This window comes from Paramisgurnus dabryanus, chromosome 17 (genome assembly GCF_030506205.2).
Source record: "Paramisgurnus dabryanus chromosome 17, PD_genome_1.1, whole genome shotgun sequence".
Taxonomy (NCBI): domain Eukaryota; kingdom Metazoa; phylum Chordata; class Actinopteri; order Cypriniformes; family Cobitidae; genus Paramisgurnus; species Paramisgurnus dabryanus.
The window spans coordinates 18,814,827-18,824,112 of record NC_133353.1 but is presented as its reverse complement, the minus strand read 5'-3'; the positions used below and the strand labels follow the sequence as shown (position 1 = coordinate 18,824,112).

The window sequence follows — 9,286 nt, the reverse complement described above, 5'->3', positions numbered from 1 at the left end:
AGCTAGTATTGTTTTCTACATAAGTGCCCTGGATGTTGTAGGGATTTATTTTTTAGTAAAGATTGTGTGTATTATTAAACATTTCAAAATAATTAACCAAATTTTGAAAATTAGAGGTTTGGGCTTATTATGTCCACTGAAAGTCACTTAAGTGAAAGTACCGAAAAAGGTAAAAATATTGTGGAGGTGGTAGTAAATTGAGGTAGTAAATTCATCTCCATGATTCCTGCATATACCCTGGTCCAAATTTACAATAGTAAAACTAATATTAGATTTACACATTCCTCATGAAATATGTCATCCATTCCTTTATGACTTTAATAGACTGTCCAAACAGGAATATTTTAAAACAAATTCAGTGTACGGTTTCTTAATTCAAACGACATTTTAAACATCGTTGTGATCATGACTAGTTTAACTTCTTTGCGCTTGTTTTATTTTTTCACCGGCTGTGTATGTGCTTTGCGCAGGTGCGGCACACGCATGCTTGCTTTATCGAAAATTGTTAAGTTTTATAAGATCAATTAATTGTTAACATTAAAGTATTTGCGTTTGAATGATGGTTGGTCGAGAACAGTCAGCCATTCTCCTCAATGGTAAAGATTAGTGTTGGGCGATATGCCCCATTTTGAGATCGTCCTATCGTCAGCCTGTGAGATCGGCGATACACGATAGTATCGGGGGGCGGGGCAGTAGTTTACTCATTTTTTTATTTGTTAATTTTTTACTCATTATTACAAGTCACTTGATGGGTGGACAAAAAAAGAACAAGTAAAGTACCGAAAAAGGTACCGCTGTGTACCGGTATCGAATTCCAGGTACCGGTATTGGAACTGGTACCGGTAAAAATGTGAACGGTACACAACCCTATTTACATTTGTAAATAACAAAACAAAAAATGAACAATGTATTGTATATAAGCATTTATTAGTTCTTTTTTATGTCATTACAGTAATTGATGTTAGTTTAAGGTGCATTAACTAGTGTAAACTAACTTTTAAAATGAAAATGCTAAAATTAATAACATTAACAATAAATCAATCAATCAATAAAATACATTAGTGTACCTAATATGTATGATGGGTGTTACAGTGGCTGCGTCTGAAAAACTTAGGCAGCTGACTTGTTGCCTCACTGCCTCATGAGGCAATAACTTTGCGGGCATGAAGGCAGCTCAGAGAAACGGACACACTTCATAGGTAGCGTGTTTGAAATATAAACAGTATGTGCCTTTGTGATAACTAATCACATATTTAAAAACTACAATAATAATTTCTTGCTAGAAATGCAATTAAAATGTGTAAAAAGTGAAAATATACATTTACTTACACTAAATTTGTGCTCCAGCCGCTTTCTTGGCCGCCATTTTATTTTTTCGAACTCGACCTGGCTCAACCAATCACATTACCCATGCGCAAACATGCATAGAATTGTGGAACAGGACGATGAAGGTATCTCAGGAGTCAGGAAGTAAACCTAACATTACATTCGGACATGCCTTGATGCCTTGGAATGCTCCCTCAGAAGGCAGCAATTTAGAGTTTTCGGACGCAGTCAGTGTCACACTTATAGTAAGTAGTAAGTGGTGCTTGCATACCCCTCCTACACCCCCAAAAAAAGGGCTGCTGCTTGATGTCGTGTTGGTAGTAAAAATATTGTGGAGGTGATAGTAAATTGAGGTAGTAAATTCATCTCCATGATTCCTGCATATACCCTGGTCCAAATTTACAATAGTAAAACTAATATTAGATTTACACATTCCTCATGAAATATGTCATCCATTCCTTTATGACTTTAATAGACTGTCCAAACAGGAATATTTTAAAACAAATTCAGTGTACGGTTTCTTAATTCAAACGACATTTTAAACATCGTTGTGATCATGACTAGTTTAACTTCTTTGCGCTTGTTTTATTTTTTCACCGGCTGTGTATGTGCTTTGCGCAGGTGCGGCACACGCATGCTTGCTTTATCGAAAATTGTTAAGTTTTATAAGATCAATTAATTGTTAACATTAAAGTATTTGCGTGTGAATGGTGGTTGGTCGAGAACAGTCAGCCATTCTCCTCAATGGTAAAGATTAGTGTTGGGCGATATGCCCCATTTTGAGATCGTTCTATCGTCAGCCTGTGAGATCGGCGATACACGATAGTTTCGGGGGGCGGGGCAGTAGTTTACTCATTTTTTTTATTTGTTAATTTTTTACTCATTATAACAAGTCACTTGATGGGTGGACAAAAAAGAACAAGAGCAACACAGTCATGACCGCAACCTTCTTAAAACTGATGCCATTAATGCGAGCACGTCATTAAAACCCTAACCATGATTACTTAATAATTGTAAAAACATGCATCTGCACACGCACACACACACACACACGTGCGCGCACATACAAACAATTCAATTCATTTGTTAGGTGCTGTTGCAGAGGGCTACACTTGTCAAGCAGTGGTGCTTTCAGGGGTGCCTTTTTAAACGCATCGGTCCAGCGGAACGCAATGATATTTAAAACACAATCATATATTAAACACGAGGGACGTGTTGCTACAACTCATTGAAATGCATATCATAAACAGGATTAATACCTAGTGATCTGACTTCGGACAGAGCGCAGCTCTCTGCAGTCTGCACGTACGCGGGAGTGAGAGAGGCGCCAATACGCAGCGGGTCATATTTTAAACAAAAAGTAAAGTTTCCTCAGCTCGCATGAAACGCATTAAACTGAACAAATACATTAATTAAGGATTAATACGTTAGTTTATGTTTAGACTTCGGATAGACGCGCGTGCACGTGAGACAGAGAGAACCGCAGCTGCTCGTGACGCGGCGAGCTGGATTTAGTGCTAGAAGGAGTCTACGCGCGCATTAAGTGCAGTTACGTGCAAGAAGGAATTCTGTCTTTACAAGCTCTCCGGGTAAAGTGAAGCCCACAAACCCTCATGCGAGGAAAAGCATGCAATGTGGATGTTAATGTAAACTATGATGATAATAATAATAACCATTCGCTATCGCCAACTATCGTCATGACTATCGCCATGAAAGCCTGCCATTGGCGATTTGTCTGAAGATCGTCGATACACGATACTATCGTCTATCGGCACAACCCTAGTAAAGATCCAAAATTGCACTGGACGTGGGAAAAAAACTGAAATATGAATTATTTTTCCACACACAGCTGTGATATAATTACAACATAATAAATTAATGAATAAATGTGGTAACATTACCTATAAAAGGTTTTATGAGTGAATGGCCATCTGTCAGTCCTCACTTCACTGAGAGAGATTTAAACTTGCGTCAGAAACATTTGTGCTAAACTGTGAGATAAAACACACAAATAGGAATTATTTTTCAATTAAATAACTGTGGTTTACTCATAAAATAATAAAGGAATTAATAAATGTGGTAACGTTACCTTTTAAAAGGTTTTATGAGTGAATGTCTGTCCTCAGTTTTCACTGAGAGAGATTCAAAGTTGCGCTGGAAACTTTTGTGCTAAACCGTGAGAAAACTACGGTGGCCCTGAAGTGCAAACCACAACAACAAATTACTAAACAACAACAACAAATTAAAAAACACCACAACAAATTAAAAAACACTACAACAAATTAAAAAACAACAACAAATTAAAAAAAACACTACAGCAAATTAAAAACCACTACAGCAAATTAAAAAAACACTACAACCAAAATAAAAAACACTACAACAAAATAAAAAACAAATACAAAATAAAAAACACAACAGCAAGTTAAAAAACATTACAGCAAATTAAAAAAACACAACTACAAATTAAAAAACACTACAACAAATTTAAAACACAACTACATTAAAAAACACAACTACATTAACCTACTGGAAGAGGTAGGTACCAGTGGGCCATAGACATTATATACGTGGACACCTCTTAGAGTGAGCTGCCTATTGGAGCTGACGTATCGCGCGGCCGCCATCTTATAAGCGGGAGAGATTTAGTTATGATACAGGACGCTTTGTAGTTGTGTCTTTTCAATTTTTGTAGTGTTTTTTATTTTGTAGTTGTTTTTTATTTTGTTGTAGTGTTTTTTTTTACTTGCTGTTGTGATTTTTATTTTATGTTTTTTTTATTTTGTTTTAGTGTTTTTAAATTTGTATTTGTGTTTTTAATTTGTTGTAGTGTTTTTAATTTGTAGTTGTGTTTTTTAATTTGCTGTAGTGTTTTTTTAACTTGCTGTTGTGTTTTTATTTTGTACTTGTTTTTTATTTTGTTGTAGTGTTTTTTAATTTGCTGTAGTGGTTTTTAATTTGCTGTAGTGTTTTTTTATTTGTTGTTGTTTTTTAATTTGTTGTAGTGGTTTTTAATTTGCTGTAGTGTTTTTTAATTTGTTGTTGTTTTTTAATTTGTTGTAGTGTTTTTTAATTTGTTGTTGTTTTTTAATTTGTTGTAGTGTTTTTTTAATTTGTTGTGGTGTTTTTTAATTTGTTGTTGTTGTTTAGTAATTTGTTGTTGTGGTTTGCACTTCAGGGCCACCGTAGAAAACACATAAATATGAATAATTTTTCACTTACAGAACTATTGTATACTCACAACATCATAAATACATTAATAACTTATGTAACTTTACCTTGGTTTTAAAAGTAGGAATGACTGTTTGGTCGAGAACAGACAGCCAGTCAGTAAGTCCTTACTGAGAGAGATTTAAAATTGCACGGGACACATTTGTGCAAACTGTGAGACAACACACATACAGTGGATATAAAAAGTCTACACACCCCTGTTAAAATTGCAGGTTTTTGTGATTTAAAAAATGAAAACAAGATGAATCATTTTGGAACCTGTTCCAACTTAATTCCGTACTTCCAACCTATATATTAAAGCTAATAACAAGAAGAAAACTTTTGTGGTGAAAAAATGGCAAGTAAAGTTGTACAATAACCAGGTTGCATAAGTGTGCACACCCTTTAACTAAAACTTAGTTTAAGCACCTTTAGATTTTATCACAGCATTCAATCTTAATGGGAATGTGTCAATCAATTTCACACTTTTGAATTTGCAATATTTTGCCATTTCTCCTTTCAAAAGCATTTTAAATCTGTCAAATTGGTTGGGTGTCTCCTGTGCACAGCCCTCTTCAGATCACCCCATAGAAGTAGTTGTAGTAACCCGGCACTCGTCAAACTTTTATGACCCCCTCCCCCACCCGCTGACAGCTTGTGTTCTGACAGCTCGTGTTTTATGACCCCTTGACAGATGGTGTTTTATGACCCCTTGACAGATGGTATTTTGACAGGTTGTGTTTTATGACCATTGACAGATGGTTTTATGACAGTTTGTGTTTTATGACCCCTTGACAGATGGTGTTTTGACAGTTTGTGTTTTATGACACCATTGACAGATGGTGTCTTGACAGGTCGTGTTTTATGACCCCTTGACAGATGGCGTTTTATGACCCCTTGACAGATGGTGTTTTGACAGGTCATGTTTTATGACCCGTGACAGATTGTGTTTTGACAGTTTGTGTTTATGACCCCCTTGACAGATGGTGTTTTGACATTGTGTTTTATGACTCCCTTGACAGATGGTGTTTTGACAGGTCGTGTTTGACAGTTGCCGCCAGTGTCTCTATCCCCCTCCATCCCTCCCTTCTTTCTAACCCATGCGCGTCTCACCGCTGAGTGTCTCACAGCGGGTGCGTGTTGTAAACGAGTAAAGATTTCTAAAACTCATTGTTGGTAAAATAATTCACCATTACACTGACAAAAAGTAAATGTTTGTTTTAGATTTAGACAAATCATGAACAAGGCTCTGATTAAAACTTTTGATTGTAACATCACAAGTTATTTAATTAAATATTCCGTATACGTGTATAGTTTAAGCAATGACCTAAGCCATAACCTTCGGCGCCGTCAATACTATAATCTTTAGACGAAAGTCTAAACTAAATAAAATTTTAAACGGTTCATGAGGTCCGTGAATCTTTTCATGACCTGCTCTATAGTTTCACGCGTATTAAAGAGCACTCTCCAGCGGTGCCTGACAAAGCGCCGGGTGTGCGTTCATATTTGCCATTTTAAAATAAACTTAATAAATGTATTTCTGTCCACTATGGCAAAATAGGAGTTTATTTTAGATTTAGGGGATTCTTTAACCAAGTCTCTGATTAAGACATGTGTATACGTGCACAGATGGTGCCAGAGAACTTATATCTGACGTTAATAAACTTTTAAAATGTTTTTAAGACGTCTTCACCCCATTTTAGGGGTTTATTTTTAATTAAAGGCTTCTTAAGACGTGTGAATATGTGTATATTATACAAAGAGTCTTATATTGTCTGCTCTGACAAAAATAAAGTATTATTTTAGATTTTAGGTGAATTGAATGCGTGTATCTTATAAATACAACTTGATAATACGTTTGTTTTGTCAGGAGACTTCTTTAAAGTCACACAAGAATAAAAATTTTTGTTGTAACTGACTAAACTTAAATCTGCTATTATCTATTTAACTATAAGCTATATTTTTCTGATCAGCCGCAAACAGAAGCTGTTCTGTGAGCGTCTGGGTGTTTAAGTTAATTCACAGCAGGGGGCTGATTGTAAACTGGTGTCTTTTAAAACCGCTGTGGTAATGTGTAATATGGTCACTCTGTCAAAATAAAGCATTTGTTTGTAACAAATTATTTAATGAAATATTCAGCATGGGTATAGCAATGAACTGTGCCAAAACCACCGGGGGCCGCCAATAACACATTCTTTAGACTAAAGGCTATTTATTTTAAACTAAATAAAAGTTTAATCTTTTCAGACATAGTATTCTGATCACACCATTAGATCGCGCTCCGGCGTTTACAATAGAGAACATACGCGGGTGCGTGTTCATATCTACCGTTAAGAAACTTTTAAAGGGATAGTTCGGCCAAAAACGATATTAAACCCATGATTTACTCACCCCCAAGCTGTCCGAGTTGCATATGTCCATCGTTTTTCAGACAAACACATTTTCGGATATTTTAGAAAATATTTTATATCTTTCAGTTGATTAAATGTAATGTTACGGGGTCCAGCAATAGTCCACGACCTTCAAGTCCAAAAAAAGTGCGTCCATCCTTCACAAATTAAATCCAAACGGCTCCAGGATGATAAACAAAGGTCTTCTGTGGGTAATCCGTGCGGTGTTGTTGTAGAAATATCCATATTTAAAATGTTATTAACGTTATAAAATACCTTCCGGTAGCGCCGCCATCTTAGACTCAGGAGAGAGTATTAGCGTAGTGTACGCACTTTTCTTAGTGACGTATGACAAATTCGGAGGGCGGGGGCACAGAGCAGCAGCAGAGAAACTCTGTACGCTGCGTAAGCTCTCATCCTGAATGCGCATCACTCTAAGATGGCGGCGCTACCGGAAGGTAGTTTATAACGTTAATAACATTTTAAATATGGGTATTTCTACAACAACACCGCACGGATTACCCACAGAAGACCTTTGTTTATCATCCTGGAGCCGTTTGGATTTAATTTGTGAAGGATGGACGCACTTTTTTGGACTTGAAGGTCGTGGACTATTGCTGGACCCCGTAACATTACATTTAATCAACTGAAAGATATAAAATATTTTCTAAAATATCCGAAAATGTGTTTGTCTGAAAAACGATGGACTTATGCAACTCGGACAGCTTGGGGGTGAGTAAATCATGGGTTTAATATCGTTTTTGGCCGAACTATCCCTTTAAACGATTAAAAACATTTTCATATCATTTTCTGGGTTTGTTTTAAATTAATGACATCTTAAAATCAACTGTGAATATGTGTTTATTACACAATAAAATGTAATTCTGTCCGCACCGGTATAATGGGGGTTTTATTTTAGATTTAGGGGTTTCTTTAATCAAGTCTCTGATTAAAACATGTGAATGTGTGCACCAACGTTGTCAGAAAACGTACGCTGATGCGCTCATATATCTGTCGTTAAGAACCTTTTAAACGTTTTAAGACATTTCACACCATCTTCTGAGTTGAATTCATTAATGTCATCTAATATCCATGTGTGTACATGTGTATTTACGATAAATGTAACACGGTACGCATTTTCAAAATAAAAGGTTTCTTGAACATGTTATTCCAGTGTGTGTTTCTTGTCTTGCGAGTGTTCGACATATTTAGTGATGTGGAAAAAAGTTTGTTGTTTTGGACGATCAGTTTCAGTCTCTCTCTCTCTCTAACACCATCCGTTAGCACCCAGCGGCCCTAGTGTGTCTGAACAGCGGTGGTGTTCAGCGGTCCGTACTGTTTCTAAAACTCTGCGTTGGTAAAATAAGGGTAATTCAGCCCATTGACAATAACTAAAAGGTTTATTTTAGATTTTAGGTAGAGCACCAGAGACTAATTTAGGGGAGGCACTGCAGGATCTAAAAGTTTGTAACATTACAAAATTATTTAATGAAATATTCAGTACGTTTATATTTAAACAATAAATTGTACCAAAACCTCCGTAGGTCTACTATTCTTTAGACATAAAGTCTATTTATTTTAAACTAAATAAAAGCTGATTCGCTTCACGAGATCTGTAAAGCTTTTCAAGCAGAGGGTTCTGTTCATGCCATTAAAGATCGGGGGCTCCGCCGTTCACAATAGAACATATGCGGATGCGTGCACATATAGGCCATTAAGAAACTTTTAAACGATTAAAGACATTTTCATCTCATATTCTGGGTCTGTTTTAATCTTATGACACCTTAAAACCAATTGTGAAGATGTGTTTATTAAACAATAAATGTAATACTGAGAGCTCTGGCTATATAAAAATTATTTTAGGCATATCATTATCCCATACTCATAAGATAATGATTAAAGCATGTTATTGCATAGAACAATAAACACATACACTCACATATCTATGGTTTAAAAACAAAACTTTTTAATGTTTAAAGCAGACATATCATGCTTTTAAATCTGTCCTTTTTACATATAAATCATCTATTTGTGGTCTATGTAAAGCGAAACTGCAATGCTTGGGTCTGAATTCCTCATTATTATAGCCCCACAGGCCCCCTTTCTACCCCTTTTCTGATGTGCATCTGAGAGCAACTCGTTTTGGTACTGTCTTTTTAATTGCACGTCATACCCTGCCCCCTCTCCAGGTTGCAGAGGTGACACTCGGTTAAACTCCACCCCGTTCGGCCATTTTTGTAGTTTTATAGCAGAGATACGATTATCTAGCTGCACAGAAACTTTTTATTTACTCGTTATTCACAAAATGTCAACAACGGAAGACTTGTCCATCCAGCCTTATATGTTCGCGCCAGAGTCGGAAA

The 9,286-nt window shown here is 36.1% G+C and overlaps 1 protein-coding gene across 17 annotated transcripts in view; it reads left to right on the top strand.

Annotated features, from left to right (window-relative positions):
• mocs1 (molybdenum cofactor synthesis 1) overlaps window positions 1–9,286 on the top strand; it is a 269,565-nt gene that overhangs the window by 107,173 nt on the left and 153,106 nt on the right. The gene's annotated exons all lie outside the window — the stretch shown is intronic.